The following is a 17,630-nucleotide window of genomic DNA, read 5'->3' as shown; positions in this document are numbered from 1 at the left end:
CATGTGACACCCTCCTCCACTACAGTCTTGCCCCCTCTCCCCTCCCTCCCTCCCTCCCCACATCAATGCCACAAAGTTGCGGACAACAGTAACCATCTGCACTCTGTTGTGAACTTTGCTGCATAACGTAAACTACTTGTGACATAAATGTGTTGTACTTTATATGAGAGATAAATACAAGATTAATAAAAGATTAGAGGTAGGTGAATATGCAACCAAGTTATCCAATGAGTTCAGGGTCGACAGCCAACAATTTAGATGTAGAAAAACAAAAGATGAACTTCACAGATTTTATGTACAAGCTTGATACTGAGAAGTTGTAAAACAATGGAGCTTACCACAAACAAAGATTTATATGATACTGTTTACAAGTGGTTTACAGAATAAAGATCACAAGGAGAACCTGTGTCTGGTCCCATTATATGTGGAAACGAAATCTGGAAATGGACCCACTCTTTAATTTTGGAAAAGAGCAGTATATTCAGTTCTGTACAGCAGAACAACAGTTAACATGTCAAGAGCAAGAGTCAGTAAATATGGTAGGATGTTCCAAATTTTTGGGTGTACATCTTCATGAAAACTTGAAATGGAAGAAATATATTACTGAACTGCTTAAACAAGCTAAGTGCAGATGTCTGTTTTTCAGTCTTTCCCTCTCTTTCCATATGATAGGACTCCCATGACCTGTAGTTGTGGGTGACTTTCCCAAAATCTTCCGCTTTTCCTAGACCTCTCCAGTCCTTTCCCTTCACCCCTCTTCCTTCCCCTTCGACCCTTATGCCTGAAGAAAGAGTCACTGGCTCTGAAAGCTTGCCAGTTACAACCATTTCTTATATGTGTGTTCTGCCTCCACTTGGTGAATAGATTTTTTGTCTATCCAATTAAATAATGTCTGTTTTTTTTTGTATAACTGCTAGTGTTAACCACAAATAACTCAACATATTAACACAGTTCCCATATTTCCCATAATTAAATGTTGTATTGTATAATTCTTTTGGAGTAACTCATCACTTAGAAACGAAATCTTGCTTGCATAGAAAAGAGCAATAAGAGTAATATGTGATGTTGACCCCCAATCATCTTGTAGACTCCTCTTCAAGGAGTTAGGCATTTTATTTGATGATTCTCAGTATGTATACTTGTTAATGAAATTCATCATAAATAATCCTTCACAATTTAACAACAATGAAATAGGATAGACTGGTACTCAGCAGGCCTCAGCCCTTACGGATGATAGCGACCAAGTGTGTATGTGATTTGTGTGTGTGTAAGAATGTGTGCGTATTTTTCTTAACCTGAAAAGCATTTTTCAGATAGCTTAGTCTACTTTTAAAAGTACCTTAAATGTGCCACTCTGCCACTCAGTGCCTGCTCTGTGTGGAGAGTAGCACTCTATCCTGCTTCATTTATGTTATCCACCCTAGATTTTCCATCATAATTTACAGAAAAATAGTGATGTTGACAGCTGTAACACTAAAATAAAATAAAAATGACTTTAGAGCTCTCAGTACCACCTGCAAATTGCTAATACATCACAACAAAGCATCATAACAATGCACACATAAAAGAAGGTTAAACTTCTGCAACCTTTCAGAGTCAGTGGTTCCTTTTTCCAGCAGAAGGGTTGAAGGGGAAGGAAGAAGGGTGAAGGAAAAGGACTGGAGAGGTTTAGGAAAAGAGGTGGATTTCAGAAAAGTCACCCAGAACTGCAGGTCAGCGGAGACTTACCAAACAGGACGAGCAGGAAAGACTGACAGACTGAAAGACAATCGGTCTTTCCTTCTCAACCCATCTAGTAAGTCTCCCCTGACCCACATTTCTGGAGGACTTTTCTGAAATCCATCCCTTTTCCTAAACCTTTCCAGTCCTTTTTCTTCACCCCCCTTCCTTCCCCTTCAACCATTCTGCCAGAAGAAGGAGCCACTGGCTCTGAAAGCTTGCATGTGTGTAACCTTCTTTTATGTGCCTGTTCTCTTGCTGCCACTTGGTGAGCAGAATTATTATTATTATTATTATTATTATTATTTAGACTTAAATGAAGAATGCATAACATGTAGTGTAGGGATGATGCAGTGTCATGTGGCAGTCATAAAATAATAATTAGCTGTAATGAAAATGTAGTTACATGATCAATATAAAGACTTAATATGTTCACTCTTACTAAATTGAAGCCAATTAGTAATGGGTGGCAAATGTCCAGCATGTTATTTTTTATTTTTTTTATTTCAGAAATCTTATTGTGTGTTGTTACAGATGTGTATGGGACAAGTCACAATTACAATTTGTATAAACATAGGGTGTCTATGAATCGGGGAGAATAGGAATTTGTGGCACAACTTGACTAGAAGAAGGGATCGGTTGGTAGGAAATGTTCTGAGGCATCAAGGGACCACCATTTTAGTACTGGAGGGCAAGGTGTAGGGTAAAAATTGTGGAGGGAGACCAAGAGATGCATATACTAAACAGACTCAGAAGGATGTAGGCACTTGGATATGAAGAAGCTTCACAGGATAGAATAGCATGGAGAGCTGCATCAAACTGGTCTCTGGACTGAAGACCACAACAACAACATCAGGGTGTCCATAAAATCCCACTATCATTAAAAAATCATTGCTTATAAACTACTAGAAATAAGCCCTCAAAGTTTTTTTCCTTTGTCCTTTCTTGCAAATTCGACTTGGAGTGCATGAGAATGATGACAGACATGGAGAAGGTGCAACATGTCACTTGGTATTCAAAATCTGTATCTGTGAGAATGGTTTAGAAGAATTATTGATGTCAGTATGGAAGGGCACTACCAACAAAAACAAGCATAATGAAGTGGTTCAAAAACTTTATAGGGACAGGCAGAGAAAATACCTTCTTTGAAGTGGATTTCACCCTGTGCCTCAAGCACAGTTTGAAAGAGTGCAAGCTGCATTTCAGCGCAGCAGGCCAGAAGTCATCACACATCATGGGCATTGCAGGAAACAAGATTAACTGTCCATAAAGTGTTACGTAAGTGGTTATGTCTTTTTGTGTACAAAGTGCAAATAGTTCAAGCGCTGTAGCCAAAGGACCATCCTCTGTAGTACGCATTCTGGTATTTCACATTGAACCTCATAGATACTGACAATGATTACCCTTAACAGAGCTTGTGTTCTAATGAAGCAATGTTCCATATTTCTGGACATGTGAATTGACACAGTATTAGGATTTAGGGCTTTGAAAACCCACACTGTATGTGTGAACATATCCATGATAACTCAAAGCATAATTTTTGGTGTGCCCTAACATATGACAGGGCTATAAATGCATTTTTCTTCATAAAAAAAACCGAACCTGGGAAATGTTTACACGGACCTACAAAATGGTTCCTCCTACCACAGATCAAAGACTTGGAGCTGTCCATCATCTTCCAGCATCATGGTGCACCCACACATTGGTGTTTGAACATGTGGGATGTGCTGCATGACACTTTTCCTGAGCGGTGGATGGGTCATGATGGTCTCATTGCATAACATGCTCTTTCTGTGTCAAGCCATGAGACTTTTTTTGTTAGATAATGTCAAGAATCATGTATACACAACACCATTCAATTACATTGCTACACTTTGCACAAAAATCAATGAAGCAATCTCAACTGTTGATGCTGCAATGCTGACTTGTACATGGGCAGAACTCAAATCTTGCTGTCATGGGTGATGAGTGGGGCACACACTAAAATTCTGGCATAACAGAAAAAAGCTATGAGAGCTATTAAATGCTGTACACTAAACCATGATGCTTTATTTACAATACTTTCCAGGTTTATTGACATCCTGTGTTATAACTAACTCATTATCAGAGAAACACCAGTTATATCTGTAGAATGACAATAGATCAGCTAAAAAACTAATGGTATTTAAGGAAACATATAATCCATTTTTCGTTAAACTCATAATAAGAAAAATAACACTTATTGCAATAGAATGAGCTAATTTACACTGGCATTCATAAATTCTTCTACAGCATAGAAGACGTGTGAAGCCATGTTTTTACCTTTGCTCTGAAGTCTTCTCTATTTGACTTTAAGCTATCAGCTATCATATGGAAGATGTCCCTTATGCCTTAGGCTGCTGTGGCCTTTACATAGCCATTCACTAATTACAAATACATCCTTAGAATGATGGGTTTGATAATGGTGAATGTCTTTATTTTATTTAAAAATATGTAAAGTTCCAGGAATTATAGACACTGCTCTGTGAACATAATTACAGGATATGGGCTGGTTACTGAGCTTCAGGAAGCGATGTGCAGTGTTGAAGAAGGGAGACACTTGTCTCATTGTCTTGAGTATTATCTTTCTGCATGAGGTGCCCCAACGTGTAATACAATATATGAGTACAGAGAATACAAATGCAAATTAAGTACATTTTAGTGTTTTGGCATGACAGACTTTACTCTGGCATTGAAGGCATAGGACAAACTGTTTATGCTATCAACATCCCAAGGAGTTTAGTGGTTACTTTAATATGCCCACAGGTGGATGTTAATGGTTCAGAGGCATTACAGCTCATGTGTGAAGAGCATGACCAGAGGCATGAAAGACGTGTCACATGGGTGGAGTCACTCACAGTAAAGGGCTAAACAACCAGCCATGACTCAGTTGTAAATACTAGTTTGGCTGAGTAATTGTGTGTCACATCTCATAGTTTTCCGGATTCCAGCCCAGTTGTGGACTTTGACAACCTGCTTTTGTTGTCAGCATTTATTCAGTGTTCAGCTCATAATAAACATGGCTTTGTGTTGTATTTATACATCTGCATCAAGAGCAGAGGTAAAAGTGGCAATGAGTTCTTTTCCTATCATGTCTGCAGCTACATGTTAGCACCCAGTGCCTTTGTTATAGATCTCATGTTTCTAGCACTTTGGAAGCACCAGCTGTCATTACAATAGCAACAGCTCCAACAACAACTGTTTGCAGTTCAAGAATAATGGCACCAGTGATAGCTGGTACTGCAACAGCAGCATGCCAGGAACTGTGCCAGAAACAGCATGAACAGTCAATTGTTCTCTGACAGCTCATGTCCACAAATCACCATGGTTTTAGAAAGCATCAATCATGTGAAACTCAACATGCCCTTTTCTCAGATGACATACTGCAAAGTATGGATGAAAGTCAACAGGCAGTTGTCATATTTCTAGATCTTTGACATGGAGCCCCACTGCAGGTTGTTAAAGAAGGTATGAGCATATGGAATAGGTTCACAGATACGCAGGTGGCTTGAAAACTTTGTAAGTTGTAGAACCCAGTATGTTGTCCTGATGGCGAGTGTTCATCAGAGGCAAGGGTATCATCAGGGAACTCTGACAGGACTGCCATTATTCTCTGTATACATAAATGATTTGACAGACAGGGCAGGTATCAATCCACAGTTGTTTGTAGTTGATGCTGTGGTGTATGGTAAGATATCAAAGTTGAGTGACTGTAGGAGGATACAAGATGACTTACACGAAATTTCTAGTTGGTGTGATAAATGTCAGCTAGCTCTAAATTTAGAAAAATGTAAGTCAGTGCAGATGAATGGGAAAAACAAAACCATCACGTGCAGATATTGCGTTAGTAGTGTCCTGCTTGACACAGTCACATTGTTTAAATATCTGTATGTAACATTACAAAGTGATATGAAATGGAGCAAGCATGTGAGTATTGTGGTAGGAAAGGTTAATGGTTGACTTCAGTTTATTGGGACAATTCTAGCAAAGTGTGGTTCATATTTGCTACGGAGACAGCACATAGAAAACTAGTACAACCTATTCTTGAGTACTGCTCAAGGGTTTGGGATCCGTATCAGGTCAGATAAAAGGAAGATAAAGTAATTCAGAGGTGGGCTGCTAGATTTTTTTCTGGTAGGTTCAAACAATATGCAGATGTTACAGAGATGCTTTGAGAACTCAAATGGGAATCCCTGCAGGGAAGGTGATATTATTTTTGAGGAACACCATTGAGAAAATTTAGATAACTGGCATTTGAAACAGACTGCAGAAAAATTCTGTTGCTTCCAACATACATTGTTTGTAAGGATCACAAATATAAGATACAACAAACTAGGGCTCATACAGAGGCATATATACAGTTGTTTTCCCTCAATCTATTTGCAAGTGGAACAGGAAAGAAAATGACTGGTATTTATTTATTTATTTATTTCATGTTCCATAGATCCAGTAAGCGAGTCAATCACAAGGATATGGAAAATGTCAAATTGTACAGGTTTCAATTTAAACTTACAATAAATACAAGGGCAATTCAATGCCAAATTGTACATAGTTTAAGTAAGACATACTATAAGTACAGTAATAGATACAATGTCAGGTAGATAACATAACAACCATTTAACAGAAAAACGAGTTTCAAATAAAGGTTAAAAAAAAGAGCACAAAGTTAAATCAGACATTAGGCCTACAAGAGTGAATACAGGTACAGCCAATCTGTTGTTACAAAAAGTGTGCTAATGCTTAAATGCACAATAAAATCAATTGTTTATTGATGGTACACATTTTCTTTCAAATGTTCATCCACAGTATAAAAAGATTTCTCTGTCAGGTAATCTTTGAGAAATTTTGGCAATTCTGTATGAACACATTTGATATGTAGTGGTAGAGCATTGAACAGCTTAATGCTGGAGTAGTAAACTCCTTTTTGTACCAGAGTGAGACGTTTCATTTCAAAATGTAGATTGTTTTTGTTTCTCATATTATAGACATGGAATTTACTGTTGTCTTGGTAGATCGAATAATTTTTGCACACAAAGGTCAGCAAGGAAAAAATATACTGTGAGGCAGTTGTTAGGATACCTATCTTCCGAAACAAGTGCCTGAAAGAGTGTCTTTGATGGATCCCACACATTATTCTGATTGCTTTTGTTTGGATGGTGAAAACTTTTTTTGCAAGTGGTTGGTTCCCCCATAATATGATAGCATATGACATCAATGAGTGGAAGTAGCCAAAGTAGGCAACCTTAATGGTGTCAACTTCAGCCACTGAGGAAATTACCCATAATGCAAATGTTGCCAAGCGAAGTTTTTTACATAGATGAAGATTGTGAACTGACCAATTACAATTGCTGTCTATGTAAGCACCCAGGGATTTTGTATCTTCAACTTTCTGTATTGGTTGATCCCTACATTTTATGTTAATTTCATCGAGATTACTTTGTGATGTATGGAACCTCATATAATGAGTTTTATTTGCATTGAGTGAGAGACCATTTGAGGAGAACCAATTTAAGATGTCATTAAAAACAGTATTTGTAGTTTGTTCAAGATCGTGATCTATCAGATCGTCAATTAGAATTGTGGTATCATCAGCAAACAGGGTAAATTTGCTGTTTGTCTCAGAACAAAGAGGAAAATCATTAATGAATATGAGGAAAAGCAGTGGGCCCAAAACGGAGCCTTGAGGCACACCCCATTCAGACGAGGCAGGTTCTCCAGAAGAGCCATTTAGCATTACAGTCTGCTTCCGATCCTGTAGATATGATTGTAGCCACAAGCCAACAGTACCACCTAAACTATAGTATTCTGCCTTTTTCAAAAGAATTTGGTGTTTTACACAGTCAAAGGTTTTCGTAAGATCACAAAAAATACCAACTGGAGACATTTTTTTTTTTTTTGTTAATGGCTTCCAAAACTTGGTTGCTGAAAGACTGTTCAGTACAAAGACCAGCACGAAAACCAAACCGATTTTTGCTTAAGATACTGTGGAAGTTGAGATGGTCTACAATCCTCCTGTTCATGAGTTTTTCGAGAATTTTGGAGAAGGTAGTTAATATGGATATTGGGCGATAGTTTGTAACAATGCTTTTATCACCTTTTTTAAAAGAGAGGAATGACTACAGTCAATTGTAGACTGTCAGGGACAATCCCTTCTTGTAGGTATGTATTGTATATGTTGCATAAGACGGGACTAACAAATTTATAACAGTGTTTCAGTATTTTACTAGAAATATTGTCCACACCAGCAGAATTTTTATTTTTTTATGATCTAATTACTCTTATGACTTCGCTTACAGTAACTGGAGGTAAAGATAATGGTGGGATTCTGTTGCTAATAGCTTTCTGTAGGAGGGACAATGATTCTTCCATAGAACCATTACAGAGAATGCTACAGTAAAGTTTGTAGTGTATACCATCCTCTTTGTTATACAAGATGTTATTATCCCTGTAGTGATCCAAGACGACTTAGCATTGCCTATATGACTATTTCTAACTACTTTTTTTGGGGGGGAAAGATGGACTCAAATACAGCTGCTGCTCGCAAAAAGTGGTTATTAAATATTTCTGCAACCAGCTCAGGTTTCTTTATGATACTGTCCCCTGTTTTAATCTCTACCTGTCACATGTTCCCTGTCGTCCTGCCAGTTTCCCTCTTTATTACATTCCATATAGTTTTTACTTTATTTTATGAGCTTTCAATTTCTGATTTTATGCACATACTTTTAGATTTATTTATAACCCTCTTGAGAATGCTACAGTAAAGTTTGTAGTGTATACCATCCTCTTTGTTCTACAAGATGTTATTATCCCTGTAGTGATCCAAGACGACTTGGCATTGCCTATATGACTATTTCTAACTACTTTTTTTTGGGAAAGATGGACTCAAATACAGACATGAATTCATTTAAAAATGAATTGTACTTTTTGTTTACATCTGTTTCCGTATAAACTGGGCTCCAGTCTATCTCTTTTAGGCTGTCATTGAATGTTTTGAGACCCTGTTCATTTATTGTTCTAAAAGATTTACAAGAATACTCGGAACTGTTGCACACACTGATGTAATTGAGCCTAAGCAATTGACCATCATGATCAGAAAGGCCAAGGATTGGATGTATAGTGATCTCTTTGCATTTAGACTTATCTATAAATATATTATCTATCAGACTTTCACTTTTAACAGTAAAGTGCTTTGCTTTCGTCTTCTAGTAGTCATTTTGATGAGGGGACACATAAATTGCAACCACTGTCAGTATCAAGTTCAATGTGACCTATTGTGGTAGCGGGGAATTGCCTGCTCCATGGCTATGACTGTGTGGACCACATTGTTGTCCTCACACTTGCAGCTGCTGCTTACAGAGACACGATGGTGAGGTCGCTGCACTTACCACAGGCTCAGCAGAAACTGACTGCTCCATTAACTGAATACTATGGTCAGCAGATGCACCTTTTTGTGGCTAGGCTCCAGTTTAATCTGTGTCATAACCAACATGGGCAGTCATATGCAGCATGGGCTGCGGACTTGCAGGGTCTTGCATGCAAGTGCTATTTCACATGTCAGAACTGTACAGTTTTGTATGTGGAATCATCGATTCAAGATGTAATTGTGCACCTTGCACCTGACAGGGAGGTCACTTTGGCCAAATCTGGTCCTAATTTTGATTAAGTACTTAAAACTGATAAATTTTCCAAGGTTGCTTCAGCAGCTCATTATGTCTTTGCAAATGTAATTCTAGTTTCCCAAGTTGTTAGTCACCAATGTAAGCCATGGACAACAGGATTCTTACTCATTATCCTCTAATTCTGCCCCTAAGTCTCATCCAAGTCCAAGGGTGTCATGGCTGCCAGCATCTCGGGAGGGACTTATGTCCATAAATCATTGTTCTCTCTCCTTGGCTTCAAATGACCTTTTAAATGTTTATTGGATGGCTCAGAAACACCCTCTCTCCTTGGCATTGTTATGTACATCCCAAACATCAAAGAAACTCCAGTCTTGTCCTGACTATGGCAGTGGATGTACGAGAAGCAGATGCCTGCATCGTGCATCATTCTGTGGTAAGTGCAGTGACCTCAGCATAATGTCTCTGTAAGTGGCCCATCAGCCATGTGCTCAGCTGCAGTGTGAGGACAACAATGTGGTCCATCAGTCACACCAATGGAGCAGCAGGCACTTCCCTGCCACCACAAAAGCTCACATTGGACCTGATACTGTTCAACCAGTCCACAGATTTTCTGCTATACACAGGCACTGCCATGTCTCTAATCAATGAGGACATGTATTACCAACTTAGCTCACCTTTGCTGCCACAGGGCCCAGTGAAAGGTTCTCTCTTACTGCTGCAGGACCACACCTCTCCTTGGAGAACTGGCACTGGCAGCTAAGCAAAAAAAATTGAATGCATATTAACCAACTTAGTTGTATTGCTCTCCTAGTGCCACTATCATTTTTGGCTAATCTGCCTTTACCAGTTATGGGTTCAAAGTAGAGCACCAAGTTCATTTAGTATCAGATACAGTGCCTTTTTATGATCTTACTGCCTGTGTATTTTGTATAAGGAGATTTTTGAACCAGCACTTGGATGTGCATGTAATTTTATGGCTCACATTTCTTTGTGCTGCCTGCAGCGTCTGAATTTTTCTGAGTTCACCTGCATCAATTTGTGATGTGTGTGGCTGTTCAGGCAGGACTAGCATAGCCTGAGGACCAACATGTTATTTTCCCAGTTTTCACCAATCAGTTAGTGAACCTATGGTGGTCAATAAAAAACAGAATGGATCGTTATGTAATCGTGGTGATTGTAAGTCTTCAGTTAATTCTGATTGTAACTTTCATCTTTATCCACTGCTTTGCCCAGAGGAGTTGTTGACTAAACTCTCTAGGGGACACTATTATTCAAAGATCCCTCCAATTGCTTGAAGATGCCACACATCAGTTGCTAGTTTTAAATACACTACTGGCCATTGAAATTGTTACACCAAAAAGAAATGCAGATGACAAACGGGTATTCATTGAACAAATATAATATTATACTAGAAATGATATGTGATTACATTTTCACGCAATTTGGGTGCATAGATCCTGAGAAATCAGTACCCAGAACAACCACCTCTGGCCGTAATAACGGCCTTGATACGCCTGGGCATTGAGTCAAACAGAGCTTGGATCTTGTGTACAGGTACAGCTGCCCATGCAGATTCAACATGATACCACAGTTCATCAGGAGTAGTGACTGGTGTATTGTGATGAGCTAGCTGCTCAGCCACCATTGACCATATGTTTTCAGTGGGTGAGAGATCTGAAGAATGTGCTGGCCAAGGCAGCAGTCGAACATTTCCTGTATCGAGAAAGGTCCGTACAGGACCTGCAACATGCAGTTGTGCATTGTCCTGCTGAAATGTAGGGTTTTGCAGGGATCAAATGAAGGATAGAGCCACGGGTCGTAACACATCTGAACTGTAATTTTCACTGTTCATAGTGCCATCAATGCGAACAAGAGGTGATCGAGATGTGTAACCAATGGAACCCAATACCATCAAGCCGGATGACACGCCAGTATGGGATGACGAATACACGCTTCCAATGTGCATTCACTGCGATGTCACCAAACACGGATGTGACCATCATGATGCTGTAAACAGAACCTAGATTCATCCGGAAAAGTGACGTTTTGCCATTCGTGCTCCTAGGTTCATTGTTGAATACACCATCGCAGGCACTCCTGTCTGTGATGCAGTGTCAAGGGTGACCGCAGCCATGGTCTCTGAGCTGATAGTCCATGCTGCTGCAAACGTCATTGAACTGTTCGTGCAAATGGTTGTTCTATTGCAAACGTCCCCATCTGTTGAGTTAGGGATCGAGATGTGGCTGCACGATCCATTACAGACATGCATATAAGATGCCTGACATCTCGACTGCTAGTGATACGAGGCCATTGGGATCCAGCATGGTATTCCGTATTACCCTCCTGAACCCACAGATTCCATATTCTGCTAAGTCATTGGATCGCGGCCAACAGGAGCAGCAATGTCGAGACACGATAAACCGCAATCGCAATAGGCTACAATCCAACCTTTATCAAAGTCGGAAACGTGATGGTACGCATTTGTCCTCCTTACACGAGGCATCACAACAACGTTTCACCAGGCAATGCCTAACTGCTGTTTGTGTATGAGAAATCGGTTGGAAACTTTCCTCATGTCAGCACGTTGTAGGTGTCACCACTCATGCCACCTTGTGTGAATGCTCTTAAAAGTTAATCATTTGCATATCACAGCATATTCTTCCTGTCGGTTAAATTTCATCTCTGTAGCATGCCATCCTCGTGGTGTAGCAATTTTAATGGCCAGTAGTGTATGTTGTCCAGTTTATATAGGTATGATCACTTACACTTTGGAGTTATGAGTGAATTTACAGAAACTAATATAAGGTGTCTCACACTGTGTAAATTATTTTTTGACATTATTGCTATGAGATTGATGAATGTGGAACTCCACAAAAATCTTGAATCTCTATGTAAATGGCTCTAGAAAAGTGGTTTACACTGTCAGTTGGAAAAGTGCAGTTTCTTTGTCCCCAGCATAAAACACTTGGCGCACATTCTTAGTGACACACGTGTAACAATGTCGGCGTGCTCAAAAGAATGACAGCTGATTCTAATATTAAACAGATGCAGTCATTTCTGGGTTTCATCATGTACTATACCCAGTTTACTCCTCAAGTGGCACAGACAGTGTACTCTCTAAATAACCTGCATGAGAAGGGTATTGAATTTGTGTGCTCAGCCACCTGTCAATAGGCTTCACACCTTATGGGCAGTCTCAAGGTGGCTTCATATCTGATGCCAAATACACCAGGCCTACTGTTGACACTTCCCTGCTTGGCATTATGGCAGTTTTGCCTCACAAGTTTTTGGATGGTTCAGAGTACCCAATTTCCTGCACCTCCAAAATGTTAAACAATGAACAGCTCAACTATTGCCAAGTTAAGAAGGAGGCTTTAGTGATATTGATGAGTTTAAGTAATTTCATGCGTATTTGTATGGTAACAAATTCAACATGTGGAATTACCATAAAACCTTGATTTCCTTGTCCAGGCATCATTCTAAGCTATGAGGTAAAATTGAACAGTATGTGCAACATGGATACCACTTATGTGGATACCACTACAAAATCCACTTTGTCCCACTAGCCAACACACCAACACAGATGCCCAGCCTTGACTTGCTCTTGATGTTGTCTGGTTTTTCACACATGTTCCAGTGCAGGATTCCAAAGATCTGCTCTCCCAGTTATGTGATGACAATGTGGTGTATTTATTTAAGCACTCTGATATCACCATGTTTTTTGTATGATGGGGAATATTTTAATCAGACAGATGGCATCATGATGGGGATCCCATTACCTCCAGTTATAGTCAACCTGTTTATGGAGCATTTTGAAGACATTGCCCTGGACATGGCTCCTGCATAGCACCTAGTTGCTTTTACTGTTATGTCAAGAACATGATTGTTGACTGATCTCATTGACTTGAAAAGCTGGAAGAATTCTTGGCTCACATCAACAATATCCATAACAACATCATGTTCAGTGATAAAGTGAACAACCTTGTAGTAATTCATTTTCAGAAGGATTAGAAATACTGTGGCTGTGACAGGTCAATCCAGACAGCTAAAGAAGTCATCTAGAGTGCCCTGACACAACTGCAACTTTTCCATTCCTGCCAAAAACAAATTACTGCACAATACTCCAATTTATCACGGGACTGCACCAACTTGTTTTGGCCTATCTAGTTTCATGCTGCAGTACTGTGATGTAAAGATTTCAATGTGCATTGGGAGCGCAGACATTTACATGCATAATTAAGTAACTTTTTAGGCAATAATTAAAACATAATGACTGCAATTTTTGCATCACAAAACCTCTCCACTGAATTAATTAATACTGACCATCACGCAAATGGTTTATGAACTAATTAACCAAGCAGCTCCTCTTACTGTATTTAGAATACTAAGCCCATAGATTTTCTGCTATTTAGGTGGAGGCAAGTCTGTACCATTGGATACACATTCCTTTGGCCACTTTGCACACTATATCATGGAGACGCAAAATGAGTCAGTTTACAAAATATTAATTTAAATGTTATGTAAATGTTTATGAATGTTGCCAGTTCACAGATGAGTTCACATAACATAAAATAATATTTAGTTTAAGAATGTGAACAACTTCAGGGATGCTCCAGTGAAGTGTGAATCCTTGTTCATGCTGTATGTTGATGACAGAGTGTAAAAGTTAATAGTAAGCTTAGACTTTTCACAGATGATGTAGTTATTTATGATGAAGCAATGTCTAAAAAGGGTGTACAAATACTCAGTAAGATCTTGATAAGATTTCAAAGTGGTGCAAAGGTTGGCAACTTGCTTTGCATTTTCCAAAATTTAAAATTGTGCACTTCCTAGACTACAACCTCAATGAGCCACTATCTGAATCAATCAAATCATGTAAATGGCTAGATGTAACAATTTGTGGGGATATTAAATGGAATGGTCATTTAGGGTCAGTTGTAGGTAAAGCTATTGGTAAACTTCAGTTCAGTGCTAGGATACTGTGAATGTACAGTCAGTCTGCAAAGGAGATTACATACAAAACAGATTACTGCTCGAGCGTGAGATAGGGCCAACAAGGGATATTGAACATATACAAAGACAGACAGCCCAGATAATTATCTGTTTCTTTGATCCATGAGACAGCACCAAATAGATGCTAAAAGACCCCAACCGATAGACTCTTGAAGATAGATGCCAACTATCTCATTAAAGCCTACTGGCAATGTTTCAAGAAACAATACTGTATTTGTAATCTAGAAATGTACTCAACCCCCTACATATTGCTACACAGGAACCATGAAGACAAGATTGAACTAAATATAGTATACAGGGGGATTTAAACAAGTGTTATTCTTCTGCTCCGTATGAAAAAGGAATAGGATGAAACCCCATTTACCCTCTGTCATGCATTTGGCAGTGGTTTGCAGTAAATAAGCTGTGAATTTCCAAATAAAAGTTCTTTTATGGGGCAGGAGGAGTTGACTAGAAGGAACTATTTCAACTTATTTTTAAATTTAGCTTTGCTACCTGTCAGGCATTTAACATCTTTGGATGAGTGATCAAAGATTTTGGTAGTAGCATTATGTAACCCATTCCAGGCTAAAGTCACTTTTAATGAAGAGTAATTAAGGAAACATTTTGTTCCAGTGTTGTGATTATGGGTGTCACTATTTTTTCTGAACTCCAATTCATTATTTACAACAAATTTCACAAGAGAAAATACAGCACACTTTCGTGCCATGAAGACTTTCTTCTTTAAACATGAGTTACCTCAGAAAATAATTCCATATGACTGGCCAAGGGTTGCAATAATGCAAACTTCAAGTGTGGTTGAACCAAGATGTGAAAGAAGCTCTAAAATTCATTTTTTCCATTCTAAATTCTCGTCAGAATGTACACCCTAAAATTCTGAATATTTTGCCTTGTCTGCTAACTCCCGCTGTTTTCTGAAAGTAAAGAGAGAGATCATTTACAGAAAACCAATTAATTATTTGCAATTTTCTCTGTTGGAGCATATCTGTTTGGGTTGATTACAACACTTTTCATGTGCAAAAAAACTAATTTCATTTGATGGAAAGTTCATTAAAATCATGGAAGACTATTAACATATATTAGGAACAACAGAGGACACAATACTGAATTTTGCAGAGCTCCCTTAATGACTGCCGCCTCTTCATAAATCACAAAAAGGTGGATGTTTGATGCTTGTAAAGAGACAGGAGTGACAGTTTCAAACATGGCTCCTTGTGCCACCTAATGTCACTTGATCTTGCAGTTGGCAGGAGCTGCTATGAGCTGCCCAACTCATCTTCCACACACGAATCATTTTGGCCTTCTCTGACTGGTGCCAGAGGCTGCAAATGTGCCTATATAAGCAGAAACCATGTCAGCCCTGCAATCATTGGTTTCTGCTTTTGATGACAATAGTAGGGATAGCCATCAAAAGCTCAAGAATTTTATTTGAATTGACACAGCTTGAAAATTAAGAAGATTTTATTCAGACATGCTGCCGCAAAAGACTCTAAGGGCAGAAGAGAACCAGTTTACAGATTATGAATTATGAAGTACAACTCTCTGTTTTCTCTTTGTTGAGTGTTTGTAAGCCATCTTTTGGCATACTTTAAGTCCATAAAACATCGGTTTTTTGCAAAAACACTGACTGGTGCTATTTTGTTATTTAATCCTTGTAAAATATGGTAAGTAAATGTAGAGATAACATTATTAGTTGAGCACACTTTCTCAAGTCCAAATTGTGATTTTCTGTATACACTGAAGCGCCAAAGAAACTGGTATAATCGTGCATATTCAAATACAGAGATATGTGAACAAGCAGAATATGGCGCTGCGGTTGGAAACATATACATAATACAACAAGTATCTGGTGCAGTCGTTAGATTGGTTACTGCTGCTACTATGGCAGGTTATAAAGATTTAAGTGAGTTTGAATGTGGTGTTATAGCTGGTACATGAGTCATGGGACACAGCATGTCTGAGGTAGTGATGAAGTGGGGATTTTCCCATACGACCATTTCACGAGTGTACCGTGGATATAAGGAATCCAGTAAAACATCAAATCTCTGACATTGCAGCAGCTGAAAAAAGAGCCTGCAAGAGTGGGACAAATGATGACTGAAGAGAATCATTCAGTGTGACAGAAGTGCAACACTTCTGAAAATTGCTGCAGATTTCAATGCTGGGCTATCAAAAAGTGTCAGTGTATGAACCATTCAATGAAACATCATTGATATGGGCTTTTGAAGCCAAAGGCCCACTCGTGTACTCTTGATGACTACATGGTGCAAAGCTTTATGCCTTGCCTGGGCCCATCTACATTGACATTGGACTGTTGATAATTGTAAACATGTTGCCTGGTCATACGAGTCTCATTTCAAATTCTATCAAGAAGATGGATGTGTATGGGTATGGAGAACAACTCATGAATCCACGGACTCTGCATGTCAGCAGGGGACTGTTCAAGCTGGTGGAGGCACTGTAATGGTGTGGGGCGTGTGGAGTGGGAGTGATATGGGACCCCTGAAACATCTAGATATGACTCTGGCAAGTGACATGTATGTAAGCATCCTGTCTGATCACCTGCATCCATTCATTTCTTGATGCAATAATTTACAAACAGCTGTATGTATTGTAGAAATTTATTTTATGACCTCCTTATGTGCTACCAGTTTCAGCATTAAATTAAATTAATGCAAAAACTGGTAGCACATAAGAAGTTCATAAAATAAATTTCTTCAATACATACGGTTGTTGGTAAATTATTGTATCAAGAAATTCTGAGTTTAAACACTTCCGCTGGCCACCAGACTCCCCAGACATGAACATTATTGAGCATATCTGGGATGCCTTGCAACATGCTGTTCAGAAGAGATCTCCACACCCTCTTCCTCTTACGGATTAATGGACAGCCCTGCAGGATTCATGGTGTTAATTCCTCCAGCAATACTTCAGACATTAGTTGAGTCAATGCCATGTCATGTTGTGCACTTTTATGTGCTCACAGGGGCTCGAGATGATATTAGGCAGGTGTACCAGTTTCTTTGGCCCTTCATTGTATTTCTGTTATTTAGACAGATCACTATTTTAGAGCACATAACTTCCTCAAAAATTTTAGGCAATTATGCTAGCAGTGAAATAGCTTAATAATTATTGATATCACTCTTATCACCTTTCTTCTGAAGGGATTTAACATTAGCATATTTCACACTCTCTGTAGAAAGCCTGGACTTAGTAATGTATTACATATTTCAGAGAGGATTCTACTTATAACTTTTTAGA

Source organism: Schistocerca gregaria, chromosome X (assembly GCF_023897955.1).
Source record: "Schistocerca gregaria isolate iqSchGreg1 chromosome X, iqSchGreg1.2, whole genome shotgun sequence".
Classification (NCBI taxonomy): Eukaryota; Metazoa; Arthropoda; class Insecta; order Orthoptera; family Acrididae; genus Schistocerca; species Schistocerca gregaria.
This window is presented reverse-complemented; position numbering follows the sequence as displayed.